The sequence below is a fragment of the Tachypleus tridentatus genome, chromosome 11 (assembly GCF_004210375.1).
Source record: "Tachypleus tridentatus isolate NWPU-2018 chromosome 11, ASM421037v1, whole genome shotgun sequence".
Lineage (NCBI taxonomy): Eukaryota > Metazoa > Arthropoda > Merostomata > Xiphosura > Limulidae > Tachypleus > Tachypleus tridentatus.
In genome coordinates this window covers 1257342-1285319 of record NC_134835.1, presented here as the reverse complement: position 1 = coordinate 1285319, position 27978 = coordinate 1257342, and the positions used below count along the sequence as shown (strand labels likewise).

Here is a 27978-nt window from a genome sequence, read left to right as displayed (position 1 = left end):
ACACATTCACAAGCTTCAACAGCACGTTGCATTATTGAATTAACCTTGTGTTCTCCACAGTGTAAAAACAAAACTGACGATTGCTTTTTTCTTATTTTAACCTGGCATCCACTATATGCACCACTCATGTTAGCGGCACCATCATAATTTTGTGCTCTTAATCCTGACAGTGGTAAATTGAGTCTAGTCAGTACATCAAGTATAGTCGAGGATATTGTTTCACCAGTTGTATTGGAAACACTGTACAAACCAAGAAATGTCTCATGGACGTCAAGGTTCTCATCTAGGTATCGTACACATATTGCTTCCTGTTCGGCACCTGTAACATCTTGAGTGCTATCAACCATTAATGCAAAGAATTTACTTTGCTGCACTTCGTGTGCTATGTTCCTCAATATTTGATGGCTGAACATCTTTATTTCATTCTGAGCCTGGGGTGATGTGAATGTGGTTTTCTTTGACAAGTAGGCTGTCAACTCAGGATCTTCCTCTTCCAGGAGCTTCATTAACTGCAGGACGTTTCACTCCGTATCAGTATGTCTACGTATTGCTAATCCTTGAAGCAGTAAGAAACGTAAACTTCTGAATATTTTGGGTAGACTTCTTTCGTGTTCTACCCGCTGCTTCTTTTTTTTTCCATCATGTACCTGGATAGTCACTGGAGTTACATCAAGTGAATCTTTTGGAGATATAGCAAATCTGTGCTGAGAGGAGGAGTCGTGTTCATTGAATTTCTGTTTTGCCTTTTTCCAGTTGCAGAAACCGGTAGATATGAAGGTATACTCCACTGGCCTCTCCAATTTCCCTGTAAAAAGGTCTCTATTTTCCGCCTTGGCACAATGAAAGCATATGACTTTGTAAGTCTGTTCGTCGAAGTGCAGCCATGGGAACTCAAACCACTTGCCCTGGAAGTTGATATTGTGAAATTTTGCTTTTTGTCGTGGTATTAGTTGTGCATCTGGATAATGTGGCTTTCCACACTGTATCTGTGGAGTGTCAGATTTTTAATTACTGTACAAACTTGTTTCACAACTACCAGGTGGTTCATGATGTGCAATAGTTGCAAAAGTATTTTCAGACTCGTCCTCTGATGAACACGGTATTTCCTCTGTATAGCAAGTTTTATTCCTTTGTTTGAAGTTGTTGGATTATCTGTATCTACATTGTCACTTGTAGTACTAGTAACTGGCTTGCAGAACTGTTTAATATCGGAAAGTTTCAGACACTTGCTTGTCATAATTGGAATCTGTTTCCCAGATGACTCAACAAGCTAAAATACAGTCTTTATTGAAAACTTCTAACGTACGACGAACGAAGATAGAACAGAATGGAAGTAGGAACAACAACAATAAAACTGACAGTAATTGTGGTTTGAAATTCTCTATCCACAGAGGAGATAAAAATAACTAGGGGTGCTCAGAAAGATGGACTCGTGAATTTGGAGTATTGTTAAAGCTACCCGAAAAAACAAATTATAAATCACCTAAAATATGAGATACTAAACTCGCGAGAAGAAGGCAAACAGACACGAAGAACAAAAAACCGACCACAAGCACCCGGTTCGAGTGGATACCACAAAATTAACGGCCAATTGATGACAAAGGGTCATTCAAGGCGGCGTGGATCAATAAATCCGATGTCTGGTTTAATTTAGTGTGGGGGAAACGGGAGTACCCCGAGAAATCCCACTTTCACTTCCCATGTCAAAATCGAACAACTTAAGATAACTTAAAAAGAAAATATGGTTAATACATGTACCATAATTTAGGTGCGAGATACATAATGAGATTTATTAATGCGCTAGGTACTTGGTGTGGCAGCTAGTATAGGGAACTGTTTTGTGAGGGAATTTCTTACGCGAGCAGACTAGTAGTATTTGACAGCGAGTTTAAGAAACCTAGTATTTATTTTGGGTAGTACCTGCAGGGAATCTAGGAATGATAACGGAATGTATTTAGGCAAACGGTAGACTATCCCGACCGCCCCGCATTGTATGGTTTCTACTTTGTTTGAGACGTTAGGTGACATGTTGAGCGTGACCATGGAGCCATATTCCATGAGTGACCTGAAATATGCTTTATAAATGATAAGGATCGATTCCGGAGAACATCTAACATGAGTGTCTCCGATCCGCTTTAGATACGCGATGCGTTGGTTGGCTGCTTTGCATATGTTATTAAAGTGATCGGTCCAGACCAATGTCCTGTTGAAGGTAATCCCAAGAAATTTAACAGTTTTCGACAAGTTGATGTTGGTATCGAGTAATTTTAGTGAGAGATTGTTAATTTTTTTATATTTGCGGCAACGAAAGAACACGATAGCATGATTTTTATTGGGGTTCAATGTGACGCGCCAGTGATTGCACTATACTGATACGTTAAGTGAACTTTGAACGCTGCGGCAGCCGGACCACTACACGTGCTCCATATTGCCACGTTATCAGCATATTGGATACGTGTGTGTAATTATGTTTAGGGATGGGAATGTCATTAACATAGATAATATAAATTTAATGGACTGATGGTATACCCTTACGGTATGCCGACTTTTAGTGGAAAATGATAAGAAAGTGCATTATTCACCCGAACACTAGCCTGTGTGTTAGATAGGAAACTTGAGATCCACCTTATAATCGTGTGAGGGAGTTTGAATCGTAGTCCATTGTGCCAGATACTATCAAATGCTTTTTTAACGTCCAAAACAGTTGCAACTGTGATGTGTTTACGATTAAAAGCTTGGAACACGGTTTCTTTAAGTCTAACTAAATGATCACTAGTTTGTCTTTTGCATCTGGCAGCATTTTGTATATCGTTGATGATGTTGGATTCCAGATAATATAGGAGTCGGCTATCCACTATTTTTTCCAGCAGTTTACCTGTGAAATTCAAAAGGCTAATGGGTCGATAGCTGGCGGGATTCTGAGAGTCTGAATTTGTTTTAGGGATAACAATTATTGCAGATTTCCAATGTTTAGGGAAATATCCTGTTGATAATGATAGATTATAGAGAAAATTCAGGTAGCGTATGTATAGGTCTGGGAGGTTTTTTTATAATGATATTCTTAATTTAATTCTCACCTGAGGCAGTGTTCTTGAGTTTAGAGATTTGAATTTTGAGCTCAGCACATGATATGGGACGAGATGTATTATCGTGAGTGTGAACTGTGTATTGGTCAGATGAGTGATCGAAGATAGGTTGAAAAATGTCTTTGTTATTGGCGATAAACTCAACTGAGTGAAAATGATTATTGTCAAAAGATTGGAGATTTGGTGTCTGAAAAGTATGTTCAAGATATTGTGTCAGGATCAGTTGAGGCTATTGAGCCGCTATATCTGATAATTGACTTAACTTGCATTTTGGAGTTATTACAAATTGATTTAATTTTTTTCCACAATGCTGCTGGATCATTTTTACGTTGATTAATTGACATATAGAAATTTTCCCAGTTAACTTCCTGTTGTCTCTTAAGTGATTTGATATGGTTATTTTCTCTATTGATTAGTGTTTTAAGATGTTGGAACTGACGGCGTAACCGCCTTCTCCGCTTGATATGTAAATGTATTTCAGGTGTGAGCTTCTATCACTTGAATTCGCGGAATAGTATTTTTTGTGGGACAGTTGCCCTGATTGCTCCGTGTATGGAAGAGATTAACCTTTGTTAGGTTATTAATCGTATCTTCATTGAGAGAGGAATAATCCATGGTGATGGGAGTGGAATTAATATATGTTCGGAACTGCCCCCAGTCAGTGTTAACAAAATCGTAAGTTGAGGGTATGGGCTCACAATTAATTGGCTCTGGGTTATGTAATGTGAAATATATGGTGTCATGATCGCCCCCAATGTTGGGAAGAACCCGAAAATTAGTTGTGAAGTAAGAGGTTAGGTGTAGAGATGGCTAAATATAAGAAGTCTTGCGAACCGTCCACGTGTGTGTTGGTGTTCTGTCATTCAAGTACTGAGAGGTCATTTAATTTAATAAAATGGTTTAGGATGATTCCATTGCTATTGTTTGTGCGGCAGAGAAAGTTACTATGTTTAGAATTGAAATCGCCAATGAAAATAATAGAAGTATTGTTATTGAGAATTTGCTGAAATAGGTTTGTGTCTACTAGCATGCGTGGGGAAGCATAAGATGCTACTAGGGTGAACGCGGGAGTGCCAACTGGAACTACGCAGCATACTAAAATTTCATTATGACTGACGCTGCTTAATTCAACGAGTGTTACACTAATATTATGTTTGTGAAGTAATGCGATGCCCCTTCTGCTTGTGGTTTTATGTGTAGATATAGTAGTGTAACCTCGTAGACTAAAATTGCTATTTTTATTAAGACATGTTTTGTTAATGCATATAATATCGATCCCCCCACTTATCACATGTGTCAACAGAATAAATTAGGATAGATTTGTGGAAACGGACTGGTTCAGTGAATATAACATTATGCTTGGTAGGAATACTAGTAAGTATAGTGTTATACACAGTACATGAGGAATTGGCTTTAATGCAATTTTGGAAGTTAGATGGGTTATGTAAATTCAAAATGAAAACCAAAACAGGGCTAGGCAACAATAGAAGGTTGTCTTATTCAGAGGCCACTGAAGTGGTTGCTTTACTTGACGGTGACCCATCTAATTAGGACGAAGATTGATTTGTTAGAGACTGACAAAATTTGAAGTTATTTAACCAATTGATGAGGTCAGCTAATTATAAAGTGAATGTTATAAATCAAAATTATAAGGGAAAATTAATAGGATTAAAAATCACTGTCACTAACAACACCAACAAAAAATGTTCGAGAATTCAAAGACGATTAGAATGAGAATTAGTTAATTGAAGATGACCACAGATTTGAGAAACAAACGCTAAGAGAGCAGGAATTTGGAATGAGTAACAAGACAGTAAGACTTTCCGGGTTAGTTGTCATCTGTAGGGATACGAGTGAGACATACACCAAAATCTGTCGAAGAGTTTGGAGGTGAGGCTCATCACTTGACTGATTTTGCATGTGTAGACGTTAAACTTCAGTTATTCAGTATAGAGACAATTGACCTACAATAATCATGTGATGTGATTATCGTATTCAACCACTTGAACATTGTGATAAGATAAAGGCTTGTGCATTATACAAATGGATCAGCAACAGTGAGTCGGTGTTTTGTTCTTTCAACACGAATTCTGAAGATGAGAACATAACAAAAGAACAGTGTCTAGAAGACAGGAAGAAAGGAATCACTTGACTGTAAATGATTGTCTTCAATTTGATGTAATAGCTAGATGATATTAACATAATTATGAGATAATGTTAATTTTTTGCTTGTCATATCAAGTCTTTATATAATTATATAGTTTAATTTGAATCAAGCATATAATTGTGGTCTGTAATTGTTATTGTAGTGTGTTAATGTTTATTAGATACAAACACGAGCAAAGTACATATGATTCATGTTTAAAGTTTATTAGAAATGATTGATGTGTGTGTCATATATTTTAAATATCAATTTAACTATGAGGATATTTAAAGACTAAAGGAGTAAAAGCAGTAACTTGTTACCCAGTATAAGTATGACTGGCTAAAAATGCAGAATATCGGCGAACATATTGTAAATGTCCCAAGATGTCTAAACGGAATGATAGAAATGGAGAGGTTTACTTAGTAAATATTTACTTAGAATAGAAATATCTAAAGCAGGGAAAATTTTGTACATTTCAAATGCTTCATGTATTGAGCAGTTATATGCAGTAAGGAGAAGTGTAATGTATATTAACAAAACTATAAAGTATTATCTAATGGCAATTACCTTAAAAGAGAGATGTTGAGAAACGTTTCTACTCGTCTATTTATGCAAGTGACGCTATTAAGGTCATGAGAAGGGTAACGAAAGTCTCTTTCATAAGATGAAACTAAGGTTGTTATTGAGAGACTGTCGTCATTGCAGCATAGGAGAAACTGCTGCAAATGCTAAATCCTTTATTGGCATCACAATGGAAAGTCGCGACTTTGATGCAGTTTCCATTTCAGAAGCATATGTATGGATACAAGTAAGCAGGCTGCCAACTTACTGACTTCATCTGTAAACAACGAGCAAGTGATTTTTGATTGTGAAACAATCAAGGAAAATAACCAATTAAGTGTCAGATCTACTTGAGGGCAGTTGTGTACACTATTTGGAATATTGGAAAGAGTTTGTATTAAAACTCGTGTTTGAAGCTCAAACGTTAGTTCTTATGAATTCAAAATAGGTTCTGCAAAACTTGTGTTTGGAGCCCGAAGATCGAGAAGAAATTGGGTGTTGAAACCATTGCAGCCATCACCAGGTGAACCTCTAAATCTGAATAATGGTCGTGACCACTCCAGTGATGAGTTTACCAAACGTTTCTCACCTAAACTCTCTAAGTAACTTACTACAATTACTCATGGCATTGGATAACATAGTCGAAGACAGTGGAGTTGATACATTGTAATGACTTAGTGATGTTATGGAAAGTATTTTTAAAGAATGCTTTGTTGGTTATACCAAATGAGCTTAGTTGTGTTTAGTTTAATCAAAGTAGTCAAAACTCATTGTAATATAGCTTTTCGAAAGTATATTAAAACTGCTTTATTTTGCAAAACTTAGTGTCTGAATCAGGTTTTTTAAATATATGTATATCGAGTTAGTGCTTGTGTGCTACATTGGCCACTGCATTTCTCAGTTAATATGGATAAATTGTGGAGTGGAAGAATTAGCCAACATGCAACAGCTAGCCTATCCAGACTCTCTGTCTTGTATGTTTTTCATCTTGTGATAGATGATGGTCTCATGAGGGAGAGTCAACTTTATTTGGTTCAAGTATTCGAATTACAATGGTCACTGTTTTAGTTGTGCATGAAATGTGGTTGGTACTGTAAGTGGGTAGGTCCAGTGAATTCCAATGGTGAGTTGCTTTTGAGGGTAGTCTACTGTCATCATTAGACATTCCATCAGTAAAGTGGTAGGAAAAGTAAGCCAAGAGATAGGTGTGAGAGTTTGGTGTTTTCTAGCAGAAGCACTGTCCGACATATCTACTTTCTACATTACACAAACTACTAATCTCTTCCTCCTGATAATGCATTCCTACAAACACTTTTCAATTAAGTGCATAGTTCTTGGAAGGTCCTGAAGGAACAATGGTGGGAGGATGACTCAAAGAAAATATACCTACTGGATTACGTTTCCAGTTTGTTAGATGTTCTGAATTGGCTTGGAAGAAATTGAAGTAATCGTAAGCTAGAATGAAAAACATTTTTAACCATAAAACTGAAGAGTGTAAGTTCTGTCATGGTGACATGGTCTTAGTTATGTTATCCACCATGGGACATTCATTCAAAGATAGGTACCATGTTTGCTATGAGGTTCTTTGCAAACTCAGTGAGGCATAAGAAGGCTACCCAGCTGTGTCATGTTAATATGTTCAAGCCCTATTACATCTGAGATGTACCTGAAGCATTTTAACCATTGAGTATTCTTCTGAAAGAAACTCTTTGACTCTGGCTCTCGTAAATTTTAAAATATTGTAGATGAACAGAAAATCATATTGAGTAATTCTGATACTCTGGCCAATCTTAATGCAAAACCTCGATCACTTGCCTCCTGTAGAGAAAAATCAACTTGTTAGGTTTTTTAATGTAATTTTCCAAATGTTTCTAATCAAATCAACATTGTTGTTCTTAATGTAGATATAAGTGATGCTTCTGTGAAAACAACCTTATTGTGGGTATTCAATTTAGGCTGATAAAATGCATAATGAAATACCTTATGTGCTGGAAAATGGGGTTTCCTTACTTCTAACCAAACTGGACCTATACTGTATTATAAGATTGTGATGCAACTACTACCTTTCTGAATAAGACTTGCACAAACAACGCGAAAACAATAATAATCTTGACGCACCTACACACATATACCACGTACACAACAAGATTAAAACAGTCTTGTCGCACAACAAGCTTTATAATAATATGCTTTTTCAAATCAGTATATTTGTTTTATTGAACATTACCTATGTATTACTTCCAAGAATACTCAGCTAAATATACATTGAAGTGTTGTAAAAGCAGATTTGTTTATGTGAAAAAGTATAAAATCTGTTACCAACGTACTACTCCACAATCAGTTACAATAAAACCTTTAAAATTTACTCCAGTGTGCCTTTTAAGAAAGTAAAACTAAACATTCGTTCAATGACCAGTTCATAGAAGTATCTGGTTAAACTTACGCCGTATAAACAAGGTATGTGAATTAGGAAATATCGTATATAAACTCTGGACCAATAATTTTAGTTTTTACAAAGATATTCACCAAACACTAAATTTACAGTGGCTAGACACAGTGTTGCTAAAAGAAGAGTGATTAGAGTAAAACGGTTATCAAATATAGTACAACTATTGTCTTCTGTTGTGATTTTAGTTTTAAAAACGTCTCTTTTACATGTCTTCTTCAATAATGTTTATTACAATATATTTCTGCATTTCTACATGTGTTTTACAATACATTACTAGTAGTAAACCCGGAATTATCGTGGCAATAGGATATCGCCTAACGTTGATAGGCTGTCACAGGGGATGAGAATTGAAGGAGAAACATCAAAGATGACGAGGTTGTACTTCGAATTATTGTCATCAGAGAACGCATCATCAGGGACGCGTTGCAGAAATTAGAACAAAATGAAAGATCGATTCAACTGGAATATGCGAGATGACATTATTATTTGAATTATCTTACGTTTAGAAAAAAATTGTTATATATTACACAAATATTTCAAATAATTTAAAATGACTAATTGTGATTTACCACTATCAATAAGTTTATTGTTAATCAAAGGCAGAAGAAAGATTTTGTTTGCATAAACATTTCATTTGGAAACACCATGTCATCACTCTTTGCAAAAACAATTTCACATACATACGTCACAAACTTTGAAACTGTTTGAAAGATTTGTTCAGAAAGTTTCAAAATACGCTATGATACTATTTACGAAATTTTGTCAATTTGTAAAAAAATACCAAACTTAATGTTTTATGGTTAAATTATATGCCATGAGTATTAGTTTCTAACACACTTATTTTCTATGGAAAATCTCGTGTTTTGTCTTAAGCTGGTGTAAAATCATGTATTTGACAAGATTAATGGAACATTTGTGAATGAAACTTCAAGATATACTAATATGCTATTTAAGAAAACTTAAGTTAAAAAATACCGACACACTTCGATATAATAGTACCTGCCATATATAGATGTTCGAGTAGGTTATTATAAATCAAGCATTATGAGAAAGTAATCTAAGCTCTTTTATTGTAGAAACTATATAAAACATTTGAAAACTAAACTGCCTGCCCCAACATCATGTTGACCTTGACATACCATTCTTGGCCCGGCATGGCCAAGCGTGTTAAGGCGTGCGTCTCGTAATCTGAGGGTCGCGGGTTTGCATCCCGGTCGCGCCAAACATGCTTGCCCTTTCAGCCGTGGGGGCGTTATAATGTGACGGTCAATCCCACTATTCGTTGGTAAAAGAGTAGCCCAAGAGATGGCGGTGGGTGGTGATGACTAGCTGCCTTCCCTCTAGTCTTACACTGCTAAATTAGGGACGGCTAGCACAGATTGCTTTCGAGTAGCTTTGTGCGAAATTCAAAAACAAACAAACAAACATACCATTCTTATACATCCCAAACAGGTGTGAGTAAAAGTTTGTAGAGTATCACACAAACATATATATATTGTATATTATTACACAACTAACACAAATTTTATGTCTACTACACATTAACTCTGACAATGGTTTTATATCAAGATAACTTTATACATTTAGCTTTGTGTAATGTTATCTGAAACGTAAGAATATATATCAATAATATTTGATGTTTCAATTAGAAATTATTTTCTACTTTTGGGTTACTATTGTGTAGTTTTGATCTAGAACTCACATATGTTTTGTTTATATATAGCTCACATTTATATACATAGTCTAACTTCTTGAAGGTGTAATAATTTAGACGCAAATCAGTGTCGTCCATCTTGCAATTTGAACAATTTTTACCTGAGGGTCAAATTCACCTGACTGAGAGTATAATAACCTTTGATATTTATAAATAACGCAATGCTTGTGGATTACCAAGATTAAATTAGCTTTCATACAAGTTATTGTATAACTGTTACATTGGGAATTTGGAATGGGCTTCGTAAAAATTCCGTTTTTCGCTATTTTTTAGTAAAAATGGGTGAAAAGTTCTGTCTTAACAAAGTAACTTAATTCTACAAAAGAGGTTACTCCACAGTTACACTTCCCCAGAGTATGTAGTGGATGTATCTAATCGCCCATTCACACTGGTTGTGGTCTTTATCTCAAATACATTGCTTCAAAAATGGTTGTTTAGAGAAAAAAACATACATGTACCTATATAATGATTAAATAAACATTTGAAGAATAGTTATTCAATAATTTATGGACCAACCGTTAGATAAAATCATTCAATGTATATCATCTCCGAAGTCCTTACAATATATACACATATACACTGCTGGCCAAAACTTTAAGGCGAATGAACATAAAGAAACAATATGCATTTTGCGTTGTTATACTCAACCACTTATTTGAGTAGAGCTTCGAAAGATGGCAGTGAGAAAAGGGAAAATAAAAATTTACAATTTTTTTAGCATTTAGTAAAGAAAATGTGAACACTATGAAATTAGCCTAACTACTAGCTGGTCAAAAGTTTAAGACCATACTGAAACGAAGCGTTTTTACCAAAAACCTAATCACGAAATTTAGTCATTTGTGTTCAAGCATTAGCGTTGTCAACATCTCCCACTGACATTTCCTGTGTTACATAGGGTAAAAACATGGCAAAGGCTAAAAAGGTGACAGAACATCCTATCAGACACAAACAAATTTAAACCAATACACTTTAGTGGCAAAAGTCACCCACTGCCTTTCTGATAAGAATGTATAATAATGGAAAACAAACTCCATTTGGAAGTGACACAGGTCATATATACAAAAGTTACTTTTGAAAGATATATTTGCAGTCATTAAATACCTAAATCACCTGGAGCTAACAAAGTATATTATATATATTACCATCCTCAATATCTCCAAAATTAAGAATTCGCTAATTTATTCATCATTTGACCATCCTAGTTTAAAATCTCCATTCGTCTGTGCTAAATTTAACTTTAATTCCAACCACGTGTTAGTAATCCTTTCAATCGCAAGTGTTGCTAAGCCTCCAAGTTTAGGCTCTTTATAGATAAATTCTGTGATAAAGACAACCAAACGCAATGCTCTATTACAGATGTGCTAGTGTATCACACATACTGAATACTGCATGTTACACATTCAATTAGATAAACATTATTTTATGTCGTGAAAGTTATAAGTTTTGTAATTATGTATTTTACGATCATATGGTCTTTAAATAATATGAACAGTGAACTTCTTATGGTCAAATACGTTATCGTACCTTGTCATCTTCTTCCCTACATTCCATTTATAGAACTGTAGGTACTAGTCTCATGTCAAAAACAAAAAGAAAAATTAAGAAATCCTTCAGAACAGTTACTGCCAGTTACGGTTAGTTCATTGATTATAAAATTACCTTAGGAATTGGTTGTGGATTGTGTTGACTGGATTCTTTCCCTCTAGCCTGTCAGTTCTAAACTATAGATAACTAGCTCAAATGACCCTTGATCAGTTTTACATTATTATGTTTTCCTCTCTTAAAAATTTAAATATTCAAACAAAACACATTTTAAAGATTTTTTTATATACTTGTTTTTTCCTTATGATTTTTTATTTGAATTTCGCCAAAGCTACACGAGGGCTATCTGCGTTAACCCTCCTTAATTTAACAGTGTTAGACTAGACGGAAGGCAAGCTAGTCATCACTACCAACTCTTGGGCTACACTTTTACCAACGAATAGTGGAATTGATCATTACATTATAACAACTCTACGGCTGGGAGGGCGAGCATTTTTGGTGTGACTTGGACTCGAACCAACGACCCTCGGAACGCGGGTCGAGCACCCTAACCCCTGGACATGTCAGGCCTTATGATTTGATATGTAGCATTAAGAGCTTTCTCTTTTTAAATGAGTTAAATTGTCTGTTTATATATTTATATAATAGTTTTTCATATTTGTGTATATAAGTACCTAACTGTATACTGTAAATAAGCGCCCTTTAAGGAAAACATTTCTTTCAAAATTTGTCTTTGTTCTACTATTTATGCTCGATATATAAACCCCTTTTTAATTTTGTTTAATATATATGAAATATCGTCAGGACGCATTAAGCCTCGATTTTAAGATTTGTTAATAACTCGTAGTCTTAAGATGTCAATGCCTGCATTATCTTAAGCAATACACTGTATTCACGTTTGGCAAATCATAGAGTGATAATCAAAGCACGTACTGATACATAATGGACTTTATTTTAAAACTGGAAAGTGGGTTTAGCTTATCATGAAACGGTTACAACACGGGTGAACTATATTGTTCGGCACCTGATCCATGTACAGGGATGTCCGCAGGAAGGACAAGAGCGGGCAGTTGAACATTTGTATTTCACAAAAAGATGCTCGTATTATGATGCAAACTTATCATTGTAGTTAAACTAGATGAACTTAGTATATACAATAAAACTGTCAATCTGTGCTCCCAGTTACGCATACAAAACACGCATTGTTTCAGCCAGTTGACTTACATTGTCAAAGCTGAGCCTCTATGTACATGTTTTTCTCTTTGGAATATTTCTCTAGGCCTCTATATTCGCGAAAGTAGGTTTTTTCCGGGTACTCCGGTTTGCTCCGCATAGTAATTTGAATGAGAAGGGTGCATTTCTTCAAGTAATCGTTAAAATCATATTCTTATACGTGTGTGTGTGTGGATTTATGAATAGATACATATATATTATAACCATAATTTTTTAGATCAAAACACATTAAAATACACGCACACACTCGTGTAATGTTGTAATGTCTGTATGTGAGTATCACATCACTAACTCATAATCGATGTTCTTCTTGCCCTCCCATGTCTTCCCAGTTACGTCATCGACCGACCGACCGAACTCCTCTGGACGTCTACAATTCCATACTTCCACGTGTCAATACATCAACATGTGCGGACACTCTCTCTTCCTCGTTTTTAGCTTTGCTCTGACGTCTTACATACTAATATATAAGGTAAAAATTCACCTTTGTTACGCTTCTTAGTTCCTGCAGGTCTGACATAAGTGGTTGCACAGGTCTGCGATTTTTCACTTCATAAAAATTGTTTAGATTTTAATAAGGAATTTTCCATATTATAGTTGTGCACATATCGAAAAGTAATATTCTTCTTTTTTCTATTACTTAGAAAGTTTCATAAATCCGGAATAAAGAAAAGATATTACTGTTTCTCAGCGCCTCTCATTGTTTTTTCAGACTTCAGTCTATTAATTTTGATGCTTGGAATCCTAACTTCATGTAAAGAGTGTATTGAATTGGTTATTATAAAAATTAAAATTTTGTGGGTACACTTAGTTTAGAGTCGTAGTGCTTTATTATGTTTAACAACTCCCGAAAAGAACTGCATGGCACCCACGTGAACATACATTTCTATAGCATCTAATATCGACCTATATTCTTCATTTATTTGTGATAATTATTATACAGCAGTATTAACTCAAAATAAATATGAATCTGTTTTTAGGAAGAAAGTAGATACACGAAATGTCGGATTACTCTTTACCGATGTGTCGAATGCAAGAGTTTTGCAAATCAATTAGTCTTCACACTTTGAACCGATAGAGATTGTGCTTTTTGTGTTCTTTCGCATTTATATTAAAAGGTCCATATAAAATACATTGTTATTACACGTCTGGAAACGCATTTCTAAAACATCACACTTAGAAAAACTCATTTACAAAAACGAGCTTCATATAATGATATAATATTGATATCTTAGCCAAGAACTGTTAAAATTATTCATAATTCTGTACTAATTTAAGTTAAAAATTAATCCGTATATTAAAGCCAACAATTATATAAATGAACCAAATTAGCCTAACGCAGTCATACCAGCTTGGTATTATTATTACTCTTAACAATACTAATTGCTTCTATCATAATTCATCCCTATGTTTACATTGAATCAACATATTAGTATCATTATTACTTATAGTAATAAAAACGCTACCAAAATCTGACGAGTTAATGATATCTTGTTGCCCTGACTATATGTAAAATATAAAGAGTACATATACATGTGTATATATATCTCTAAACTTAGTTTGTTGTATCTTTGAATTTATTATTGGTTTGTTGTTGTTGGTCCAGGTGTGTGTGTGTATAATTATTTCAACGGTTTTTCAAGGAAATTTGTTGTTGTTGATGAAATGTTGTCTTATTTTGTTGATTTCATCGTTAATTTTATCAGGTGAACATAGTTCTGTGGCTGTGTTTATTTAGTTTTTTTAATACGTTGTGTTTTTGTTTTGTTTCAGGAAATGTATTTTTTACAACAGATTTCCTTCCTCAGCATCTGATCCAACTTAAAACAATAAAACTCAGTTTGTTAGCAATATGTTATCACATTCTTGTAGTAGAAAGTAGAAAATAATTTCTAATTGAAACATCAAACATTATTAATATATATTCTTACGTTTCAGATAACATTACACAAAGCTAAATGTATAAAGTTATCTTGATATAAAACCATTGTCAGAGTTAATGTGTAGTAGACATAAAGTTTGTTTCAGTTGCAAAGTAAATTGTGTAATAATATACAATAAGTATATGTTTGTGTGATACTTCACAAACATTTACTCACATCTGTTTGAAGATGTATAAGACTGGTATATCAAGGTCAAAATGATGTTGGGATAAGCAGTTTAGTTTTCAAATGTTTTATATAGTTTCTAAAATAAAAGAACTCAGATTACTTGTCCATTATGCTTCATTTATGATAACCTACTCGAACATCTATATATGGCAGGTACTATTATATCGAAGTGTGTGTCGGTATTTTATAACTAAAGTTTTCTTAAACAGCATATTAGTATATCTTGAAGTTTCATTCACAAATGTTCCATTAATCTTGTCAAATACATGATTTTACACCAGGTTATGACGAAACACGAGTTTTTCCATAGAAAATAAGTGTGTTAGAAACTAATACTCATGGCATATAATATAACCATAAAACATAAAGTTTGGTATTTTTTTACAAATTAACAAAATTTCGTAAATTGTATCATAGCGTATTTTGAAACTTTCTGAACAAATCTTTCAAAATGTGTGTCCGAGATTGTCCTCCTATATACTAATGATATTATATTTGTATATGATGATAAGTGAGTTTTATATAAGAACATTACAGAACTTTTACGATTTTCATGCATTTAATACAAGTATACATGGAAGATACTTGATGCAAATACGGTCAAGCTACCCCATTTAGTTGTGTATTGTAAAATACACTTTGTCAACTTACAAATGACTTTTGTTGTGAGTGTTAATGCCACGTTTTATGTGTCTTCATGTCTGAATATATACATTGACTGTTTCATAAACATTATATTTGCTATAATGATTACCTACGAACAGAGAAGTGTCAAAGATTGACTGAAATGTCACTAAACTCAACCAGAATTTTGAAGTTTTTGCTTATTTGTTGTATTTTAATGATAACGAATAATCGTCGCAAAGTTTTATGTGTTTTATATGTTTGTATGGGATAATAATTTAAAGTGAATAATATGTTGAAAATTATAAGTTTTACTATTTTAAGTATTAGTGACTAAGGGTTTCAAAAAATAATGTCATGATCGCTTAGATAGTGAAATATTTGTGTAATATATAACAACAATTTTTCTAAACATAACATAATTAAAATAATAATGTCATCTCACATATTCCAATAGAATCGATCTTTCATTTCGTTCTAATTTCTGCAACGCGTCCCTGATGATGCGCCCTCTGATGACAATAATTAGAAGTATAACCTCGTCATCTTTGATCTTTCTCCTTCAATTCTCATCTCCTGAGTCAATCTATCAAGGTTAGGCGATATCCTATTACCGCGATAATTCCGTGTTTACTACTAGTAATGTATTGTAAAACACATTGATAGAAATGTAGAAATATATTGTAATGAACGTTATTGAAGAAGACACGTAAAAGTGTGAAAGACGATTTTAAAACTAAAATCACAACAGAAGAAAATAGTTGTACTATATTTGATAACCGTTTTACTCTAATCACTCTTCTTTTAGCAACACTGTGTCTAGCCACTGGAAATTCAGTGTTTGGTGAATATCATTGTAAAAACTAAAATTATTGGTCCAGAGTTTATATACGATATTTCCTAATTTACATACCTTGTTTATACGACGTAAGTTTAACCAAATACTTCTATGAATTGGTCTTTTAACGAATGTTTAGTTTTACTTTCTTACAAGGCACACTGGAGTAAATTTTAAAAGTTTTATTGTAACTGATTGTGGAGTAGTAGGTTAGTGACCGATTTTACACTTATTAACATATTATAATATGCTTAAACAAATTAGTATATTAGGTAATGTTCAACAAAACAATGTATTACTTCCAAGAATACTCAGCTAAATATACTTTGAAGGAAGTGTTGTAAATGCAGATTTGTTTAAGTATTGTTTACGTACGTGGTATATGTGTGTGCGACAAAACTATTACTGTTTTAGTCTTGTTGTGTAAGTAGTGTATGTGTGTGTGACAAGACTATTATTGTTTTAAATTTGTTGTGTAAGTAGTGTACGTGTGTGACAAGACTATTATTGTTTTAAATTTGTTGTGTAAGTAGTGTATGTGTGTGACAAGACTATTATTGTTTTAAATTTGTTGTGTAAATAGTGTATGTGTGTGTGTGTGTGACAAGACTATTATTGTTTTAAATTTGTTGTGTAACTAGTGTATGTGTGTGTGACAAGACTATTATTGTTTTAAATTTGTTGTGTAAGTAGTGTATGTGTGTGTGTGACAAGACTATTATTTGTTTTAAATTTGTTGTGTAAGTAGTGTATGTGTGTGTGTGACAAGACTATTATTGTTTTAAATTTGTTGTGCAAGTAGTGTGTATGTGTGTGTGTGACAAGACTATTATTGTTTTAAATTTGTTGTGTAACTAGTGTATGTGTGTGTGACAAGACTATTATTGTTTTAAATTTGTTGTGTAAGTAGTGTATGTGTGTGTGTGACAAGACTATTATTGTTTTAAATTTGTTGTGTAACTAGTGTATGTGTGTGTGACAAGACTATTATTGTTTTAAATTTGTTGTGTAAGTAGTGTATGTGTGTGTGTGACAAGACTATTATTGTTTTAAATTTGTTGTGTAAGTAGTGTATGTGTGTGTGACAAGACTATTATTGTTTTAAATTTGTTGTGTAACTAGTGTATGTGTGTGTGACAAGACTATTATTGTTTTAAATTTGTTGTGTAAGTAGTGTATGTGTGTGTGTGACAAGACTATTATTGTTTTAAATTTGTTGTGTAACTAGTGTATGTGTGTGTGACAAGACTATTATTGTTTTAAATTTGTTGTGTAAGTAGTGTATGTGTGTGACAAGACTATTATTGTTTTAAATTTGTTGTGTAAATAGTGTATGTGTGTGTGTGTGACAAGACTATTATTGTTTTAAATTTGTTGTGTAACTAGTGTATGTGTGTGTGACAAGACTATTATTGTTTTAAATTTGTTGTGTAAGTAGTGTATGTGTGTGTGTGACAAGACTATTATTTGTTTTAAATTTGTTGTGTAAGTAGTGTATGTGTGTGTGTGACAAGACTATTATTGTTTTAAATTTGTTGTGCAAGTAGTGTGTATGTGTGTGTGTGACAAGACTATTATTGTTTTAAATTTGTTGTGTAACTAGTGTATGTGTGTGTGACAAGACTATTATTGTTTTAAATTTGTTGTGTAAGTAGTGTATGTGTGTGTGTGACAAGACTATTATTGTTTTAAATTTGTTGTATAAGTAGTGTATGTGTGTGTGTGACAAGACTATTATTGTTTTAAATTTGTTGTGTAACTAGTGTATGTGTGTGTGACAAGACTATTATTGTTTTAAATTTGTTGTGTAAGTAGTGTATGTGTGTGTGTGACAAGACTATTATTGTTTTAAATTTGTTGTGTAACTAGTGTATGTGCGTGTGACAAGACTATTATTGTTTTAAATTTGTTGTATAAGTGTTGTATGTGTGTGACAAGACTATTATTGTTTTAAATTTCTTGTGTAAGTAGTGTATGTGTGTGTGTGTGACAAGACTATTATTGTTTTAAATTTCTTGTGTAAGTAGTGTATGTGTGTGTGTGACAAGACTATTATTGTTTTAAATTTGTTGTGTAAGTAGTGTATGTGTGTGTGTGACAAGACTATTATTGTTTTAAATTTGTTGTGTAAGTAGTGTATGTGTGTGTGTGACAAGACTATTATTGTTTTAAATTTGTTGTGTAACTAGTGTATGTGTGTGTGACAAGACTATTATTGTTTTAAATTTGTTGTGTAAGTAGTGTATGTGTGTGTGTGACAAGACCATTATTGTTTTAAATTTGTTGTGTAACCAGTGTATGTGTGTGTGACAAGACCATTATTGTTTTAAATTTGTTGTGTAAGTAGTGTATGTGTGTGTGTGACAAGACTATTATTGTTTTATATTTGTTGTGTAACTAGTGTATGTGTGTGTGACAAGACTATTATTGTTTTAAATTTGTTGTGTAAGTGTTGTATGTGTGTGACAAGACTATTATTGTTTTAAATTTGTTGTGTAAGTAGTGTATGTGTGTGTGACAAGACTATTATTGTTTTAAATTTCTTGTGTAAGTAGTGTATGTGTGTGTGTGACAAGACTATTATTGTTTTAAATTTGTTGTGTAAGTAGTGTATGTGTGTGTGAAAAGACCATTATTGTTTTAAATTTGTTGTGTAACTAGTGTATGTGTGTGTGACAAGACCATTATTGTTTTAAATTTGTTGTGTAAGTAGTGTATGTGTGTGTGTGACAAGACTATTATTGTTTTAAATTTGTTGTGTAACTAGTGTATGTGTGTGTGACAAGACTATTATTGTTTTAAATTTGTTGTGTAAGTAGTGTATGTGTGTGTGTGACAAGACTATTATTGTTTTATATTTGTTGTGTAACTAGTGTATGTGTGTGTGACAAGACTATTATTGTTTTAAATTTGTTGTGTAAGTGTTGTATGTGTGTGACAAGACTATTATTGTTTTAAATTTGTTGTGTAAGTAGTGTATGTGTGTGTGTGACAAGACTATTATTGTTTTAAATTTCTTGTGTAAGTAGTGTATGTGTGTGTGTGTGACAAGACTATTATTGTTTTAAATTTGTTGTGTAAGTAGTGTATGTGTGTGTGTGTGACAAGACTATTATTGTTTTCGTATTGTTTGTACAAGTGTCTTATTCAGAAAGGTAGTATTTGTATCACATTCTTATAATATGGTAGTGTTTATAGTTCACTTATTATTTCCTTTTATCGTTTAGTTTATATACGAATTTTCAGCCACTTTAAAACGCTAACTCACCTTCTAAATAGTTACTTGTATTGTAATAAATATATATCTTTATGATGAAACTGACACCAGCTTCCCTAGCCTACAGATACTATTATTAATGAAGCAGAAGAGTTGTTATCTCATGACATATTCTGAGAACAAATACCCTTTGTGTTTCAATATTGGTGTGAAGTCTTGGTGAGGCACTTGTTTATTAACTGTGTTTCGGTAAGTGTTGTTGGTGTAAAATAAATTGTTTTGTATTTGAACCCTAATTATAGAGACGTGTAAGCTTTAAACTGTTAAAAATTTTACTCAGTATCTTTATTTACAGCATCACATCTCTTAAAAATTACTTTGTCCAATGCCTTTGTTTACAGTTTGGACTGTTAAGCTGTTTATATATATATATATTCAACATATCTAAACTGCTATCAGTCCTATTCTCTACTTCCAGGACAAAAGCTAGTAGTCATATTCTAAATATCCAAGACCAATATAAACAGTTATATTCAACACGTCCATGACTACAGCTAGCAATCTTAATTTTCATGTAGAAAACTTCAGCTATAAGTCATATTCTGTATACTAGCTGGAGTACCCGTACCCTGGACAGTAGTTATGTAAATTAATGATAAATGAAAGATTATATTAGGATATGAGAAGTTGTTTCCCTTATATAAAATTAAAATACAAAACAAACCAAAATGCCCATAAAAGCAGCAAAACACAAAATGATAAACCGTAAATACGCTTTTTTCACCTCATGGACTCAGCAAATCTTTATGCTAAATTTGGTGAAGATCCATCAACAAGGGCCAAGTAGTGGTAAAAGACCCTGCAAAAATATTAAGAAAAACAGTAAAATGCAAAATTGAAAATTTGTGTGTATTTCCCTGTGGATCAAGTGAACCTTCATTCCAACTTTGGTGGAGATCCATCCACACCCTGTGAGGTATTTACATGGACATACAACAGATATTACTATTATATTTATATAGATGGCGCCAGTGCATTAAAAGTAAACGCAAACTAACGTGGCAGGGGTTTAGTTTAGACTTGAGAGAGTTAGAAATCGTAAGAATTCTCTCTCCAACTGGGGTGTTCAGGAACGTTGTGGTTCCTCTTTGTCCCCTTTCGTGAAAGGTCATTAGATTTTGTTTTTTTTATTTATTAAATATTTTTTTACCCTTTTTTGGGTGAAGGAGGTCACTCTTAATGTTATCCTAGACCGAGGCAAAGGCAGCAGCGGGGACAACGGCCAGGTCCTGTCCCCAAAGGCAGAAGTCAAAGTAAATATGAAAATGAACTCAAACGACCCGAATCAGGGTCTGGCAATAAAGTTGCCTGGGCTGGGATCTAAAAATCCAATGCCTAAGTTTTTGCTGTGGGGGGAAACGGGAGTGCCCCGAGAAAACCCACTTTCACAGGACAGGCGCCGCCAGTGCATTAGATCTGCGTGTGATATATTAATGACGTCATATCTGAGCGCTGAGAATGGAGAAAATTAAAAAATTTCCGTCACGGGAAATGGAGGTGAAACGGGATAATCGTGTGCCCTATTATACATTTACATGCACACAGGATAAAAATGTCGTGAAGTTGGGGTTTGTACATCGCGTATTAAAACAGTTTTTTCTAATATCATAAAAGAAAGAGTTTCATTATAGTATGATATATAAAGGGCTACAATTAGTCATATCCTTCATATCAAGAATATTATGATGCAGTCGTACTCTACTTATATCAGGACTGGTACAATTCATATCCTACATGTACAAGACTAGATCTAGGAGTTGTATACTACATATCTAATGTTACATGTAACAATCATACTCTACATATCGAGGATGATTTCTTATAGATGCAGGTTACATGTCGAAAACTAACAGTTCCAGTAGTATATTGAATGTCCGAGCCCATATGTAACAGCCATATATTTTATATGGATTACAGTTGGTACTGTTCTTATTATACACGCACAAAACTAGTGGTAACTGTCGCTTTGTACAATTCCGAGAAACTGGATAGTAAACATATTTTACACATTTAAAACTACAGTCAACAGTTGCATCGTGCATTTAGTTTATATCCACCAATCATATTATACAAACGAAGAACTACAGTTTGTATTTGTATTTTAGATATTCTATACATCTTGGGCTACAGCGAGCACTCATGTAATACATATAATGAGCAATAATATTGTAGGAATCCCTTAGAGACAGTCACATTCTAAATGTCTAGAACTACACTTAGAAGTCGTATTCTACATATGCTATACTAGTGGTATAGTAATACTTTACATTTTGTTACAGGTTGCAATTGTATTCTATATATCGAGGACTAGGTTAGCACTTTTATCATACACATCTAGGACTGTAGCTATTATACATATTCTATATATTCAGGGATATAACTAACAGTCGTCTTTTAGGATTACAGATGACAGGCGTATTCTACATATTAAGGATTGGTAAAATTCATATCCTACTTATTTAAGACTAACACATAAAAGTCGCTTAAACATATCGAGGTTAGTTTAATTTTATACATACCATTGACTACAAATAGCATTCATATCATAAATATCCAAGACTACAGATAGCAGTTGTATTCTACACATTTAGGACTAGTAGCAAGTCTACATGTTCAGACCTCAGCTTGCGGTTATATTCTGTATATCCAGGACAAGAGCAAGTATTCATATTACATATATCTAAGGTTAGCTAGCAACCTTATTCTACATATAGAGTATGACAACTAGCATATATATTCTTGATTCCCAGAGCTACAATTAGCAACCATATTTTACATTTCGAGGGCTAGGTGTAGCAGTCTAATTTATCGTATCCAGGAGTAGTGGTAACAATTCCATACAACATATCCACAAGTACAAATAAAATGTTATTCCACATATTGAAGAATACATATAGTATTCGTATTCTACATACACAGGGCTATGGTTAGCAGTCGTGTTCCATATATCCAGGATTACAACTATCAGTCGTATTCTATATATCAAGCACTGCATTCTTGTTCTACATGTCCAAAAATAGAAGTAGCAGTAACTTTCTATGTATCTATATATAAGGCTACAGCTAGCACACGTTTTGCACATCCAGGACGACAGCTAGCTGTCATATTCTGTGAATCCAGGACGACAGTGAGCACTTATACTGTACATATCATAGACTACAGCTTGCATTCGTATTCTGCGTGTCCAGGGATGCAATTAGCAGTCGTATTCTACACATTTAGGATTTCAACTAGGAGTGATATCCAATGTACACAAGAACAGATGTAGCAGTTGTGTTCCACACATGTAGTGGTAGCATTTAAAATATCCAAAACTAGTAGTAAGAGTCATACTCTTCTTCTCCAGGGCTACATGTCACAGTCGTATTGTACAAACCTAGGACTGATGCTAACGATCGTATTCGGTATGTCCAGGATTACAGCCAGCAGTCATTATGTACATGTAGAATTAATGTCATCCATATCTAGAGCCAGAGCTAGAAGTCGTATTCTGCATATTGGGAATTATAGGAAACAGTCTTATACAACGTAACAAGGACTTTAACTGTGAGGGGTATTCTATACATCATGGAATTTAGCTTGCACTCATGTTCTAGATATTCAGGATTACATTTATTAGTCCTATTCTGTATAACCAACACAACAGCAAGCGTGCACATGGTATATACCACAGGCTACACTAGCAGTGAAATTCTATATATCTAGGGCTAAAACTAACAGTCGTGTTCTACACATACAGGATTGCAGCCAGTAATTGTATTGTTCATATTTAGGACTACAGCTAAATGTATCTCAAAATGTTGTTAATAAATATGCTACTATGATTGGATTGTCAAGTCTACAATTTGACAAAAATTTTGGATTTTACAAATCATGAAAGAATAACAACTTGACTTTCAATTAAAAGTTTCTATTAATATAATTGTCAGCTCTTTTTCGATTATAAATTATGTTCATTTGTGAAAATATATTTGATGCTTTGGTGAACTGATAAGATTAAATGATATAATATGATCAAATTTCTAATGTATGAACAAATCTTTAATATATTCATTTCAATAATTATAAAATTTCATCACTTTAGTTCGTACATGTCATTAGAAACTAGAAATAATCTACTTTTCATCTTTTTTCATTGTTATCTCAGTCTTAAGAGTGGTATGGTTGTTTAGTCACATGATGACTTCTCTTACCAATTACCCATTTCGTGACAAACGTTTAGACAGCCGGTGGTCTATAACCCATTGTCTGCTAATTCGCTGTGTAAGTGTGTTTTCTTATAGCAAAGTCACATCGGGCTATCTGCTGAGGCAACTGAAGGGAATCTAGCCCCTGATTTTGATTATACTCTGTATCTAGCAGTTGAATGCGAGTGTGTTATATATGGTGTACAGTTTGCAAAAATACACCTTGCATTTAGAGCAGTTGCAGTCAGTGGGTTGAGTTCAAAACTTACGTACACTGCTTTGGGCTGTAGCTTAAAGCGATTGAAAGAGTGAATTTTTTTCTTAAAGGCTCATTTTGTCGAAATATTAAGATATTAATAATCTAGCCTATATATATAAAATCAGAAGATTGGAAAAAACAAGCTATAGACAAAAATCTGCAGAAGGATAAAAATTGTAATAGTTAAATATAAGGTCATAGCCCTCTGGTGTCTACGTTTCGAAGAAAATATAGCTTTTTGAAAAACAAGTATCGTATGAGTAACGTTTGAAGGAAGAAACAGCTTATTGAAGAACATAAGAAGAATATATAGTTTTGACATTAAGTGGTGCTTGTGTAAATGTTCGATACTAAAAACTCACTTCTCAATAAACAACGATTTACTGTACACAGTTATAAAAATGAAACTTTGCAGAAAACGCGTCAACAAATGTTAAATGTATGAGACTGTTTTTAGTCTCATCGGGTTTTTCATTTGTTTTGTACAGTAACGTATTTAATAATTTATTGTATTTTTGAGACTGCAAACAGATTCAGTTTTGGAATTCTCTACAATAACTCGTTTTTATTAAAAGGTGAGTTTTTAAAACAGAGTATGCGCAATATTTATACAAAGTTATAGCTTATTGAAAAACAAGTAATACTCTTTGTGTTTGAACGAGGATATGAATATAGTTTGTTGATAAGCACAAGGACTGTACACATAATTCCTTAGATTAAGTTAGCCTTAAAACTGGAAATCGTGAGATTATCGAACTTCATTCATGTATTTCCTCACTTGTTTAGGCCCGGCATGGTTAGGTGGTCAAGACACTCGACTCGTTATCTGAGGGTTGAGGGTTCAAATCTCCGCCACAACCAAACATTCTCGGCCTTTAAGCCATGGAGGCGTTATAGAGTGGTACGGTTAATCCCACTATTTGTTGGTAAAAGAGTAGCCCAAGGGTTAGTGGTGGGTGGTTACGACTAACTGCCTTCCCTCTAGTCTTACACTACTAAATTAGGGACGGCTAGCACAGACAGCCTTCGTGTAGCTTTGCCCGAAATTAAAAAGAAAACAAAACATTACTTGTTCTCTCTGCAGTAAAACAGTTAGACGTAATATCACATTATTCAATTAATTTCCCGGCATGCTTTTTCTTTCGTTAAGGGACAGCTAGTTAATGTTAGATTCAATATAACCTCTTTACGTAAGAAGTCAGGTAAACTTATACAGAAAGAACATCTGTTTATATATGTAAAAAACGGCTAATATGGGTAGAGAAAGGACTACGTAGAGGAGTGAACAACGTTTCGATCTTCTTCGGTCATCGTCAGCTGTTTTTTACAAATATAATATTCTCTACACGTGGGTTTTCTCGTCATCACGGAACATCTGTTTATGCTATGAGCTGTTTACGTCACTTAATTTCGATTTCTAGAAAACGTTTTGTGAAAAATTATTCAACATTTTATTTTTAGACGTGTAATGTTATTTTGATTGAGATGAAAAGAAAACAAAAACAAATGATGTTTGTGGGAGAGAAAACTGTAAACTAGAAGATCACAATTTTTGTAAACAGTTTGTACAAGTAATCACGACAACACAAAATCAACATTTTCTGAATTAAAGTGCAATACAGAAAATATTTATTCGCGACAAACGCATCCTTTAAGGATGTTTCAAGGTATCTAAAAATGAAAAAGCATCCTTGGCTGTAATATAAATGTGATATTTAGGTGTTACTTAATCAAACATTACAATACAATAACAAAGTGTTCCTAGTAGTGAGAAAGATATAACCAGCCTTAAAGATATAATAAGCACTAGAGATATAACCAAAATTGTGTGTGTGTGTTTTTCTTATAGCAAAGCCACAATAACCAAAATTAAAAATATAACTAGCATTAAAGATATAATTAGTATTAAACATACAACCAGCATTAAAGATATAATCAGTATTAAAAGTATAATCAAAACTAAAGATATCAGCATTACCGACATCACTGATTATTATTTCATCACAGCGATTGTACGAGAAGTGTAAGTCCTTGTGTTTTCTTAGTGTATTTGTACCATTATGTCTGAATTGGCATACCTCACACCACTATTAACAGTACACGCTCATACGATCGTTAAGAAACTAAGAAATTTAAACCAAAGAATTATCAATAGAAGAAATGGCACTTACTTCATTCAACAATGTAGAAAGAAACAACTAACCCCTAATTTTGTAAAGGTAAAACTATCAACAAATTTTAATAAATACACAAACATTATCCAAAATTTACAGAAAAACTACTAAAAGCCATGTTGAACACGAAATGCAAAGAACTACATGACTTACAAAAACAAAAAATGAACCTAGACCATCAAGTGGTATGTTGGATTAAACCAGAGATTTACAGACTTATACAACGAAACATAAACCAAATCAACACCAAGAATGACAGAGACAAAAAGATCTGCCACAACAGGAAACTAGAAAAAACTAAGATGCAAACAACAGAAAAGACACCATCACAACAAATCGTTGATTAACCTCATAATTAACAGATTCGACCGACAATTAATCACAGACGGGATATATCTACTTAACAAAGGACTCAACTTCGCAATAGCAGCTAGGAACATTTCAACCTTAGAAATCAAAACATGTTTAGAAGATCTAGCCAGGTGACTTGTGATACTTTCTACAGAAAACAAAAACAAGAAAACAACCAACAGAAAGAAGACAACTTAAGACAATTTTATTGACATCCAACAGCCAAACTTTTCAGGAAAAATTTAAAATTTAATTTTCCAGAAACACCTAAAAACAACATCTTAAACGATGTTTTTCAAAGAATTTCTCACAAAACCATCAACATACTTTCACGAAACAGAAAGCTAAAAACAATCTTACAAAAAGATACATTAATTCAATTAAAAATCTAAAACAAGACATAAAACATAAAAATTCTGAAAGCAGATAAAGGTAATGCAATAGTCATAATGAACACGAATGAATACATTCAAAAAATGAAGAACATCTTATCAGACACGAACAAATTTAAACCAATACACACAAATCTAACAAAGTCACACGAAACGCAGCTAAACAAAGTACTACTAAAAATGAAAAAAGCCAACACAATTTCACAAACACATTATTCCTACCTACGTAAAACCGACTCACGCACACCACAAATATACGGCATCCCCAAACCTCATAAACCAGATTGTCCATTACGACCAATTATGTCCACATATGAATCGTTTAATTACAATCTCGGTAAATACATAGCATGGGCATTCTCCAAATATGTAACATCAGCCAGCTCATTCATCAAAGATTTTTTTAATTTCAAGTCTAATCTAAATCAACTTAATCATAAAGCCTCAATGGCCAGTTTTGATGTTATATCCCTCTTTACAGAAGTTCCAACCACTGAAACCTGCAAAATCTCTATATCCGAGACCCTAACCCATCTATAGACATTCCCAGCAACCAATTAGCAACCCTCATAGAATTCACCACGATGAAGACAAACTTCATGTTCAACAACCACAACTATATACAAACAAATGGCTTAAGCATGGGCAACCCAGTATCACCAGTTCTAGCCAATATTATTATGAAACAAGCTGAAACACAAGCAATTAACACAGCATTACATCCACCACTATACTGGTACAGATATGTAGATGACACGGTTGCGGGATTCAGATCTACAGAACACACGCTTAATTTGTTCAATCACATTAACGCTATACATCCCAACATTAACTTTAGATGTTAACAAGAAGAAAGCAATCAAATATTGTTTCTTAACCTCAAAATTACAAGAACCGACACACAATTTAAAACAGAAATCCACCGAAAAATCACCCATACTGGAGTATACATTCCTTGGGACTCAGCACATGAAACAAAACAAAAACTCGACATACTAAGAAACCAAATAAACACAGCCATAAAAACTATGCTC

General features: G+C 33.5%; 1 protein-coding gene and 1 long non-coding RNA gene across 2 annotated transcripts in view; both read left to right on the top strand.

The window, feature by feature from the left end:
- The window catches only part of LOC143231592 (uncharacterized), a 92873-nt gene that overhangs the window by 20328 nt on the left and 44567 nt on the right, over window positions 1-27978 (top strand). The window lies entirely within an intron of this gene.
- Window positions 1-27978, top strand: part of LOC143231598 (uncharacterized) — an 88026-nt gene that overhangs the window by 54459 nt on the left and 5589 nt on the right. The window contains exon 2 of the long non-coding RNA XR_013017041.1: window positions 15924-16060. This is a non-coding gene — a long non-coding RNA (uncharacterized LOC143231598). The remainder of the gene's footprint in view (window positions 1-15923; window positions 16061-27978) is intronic.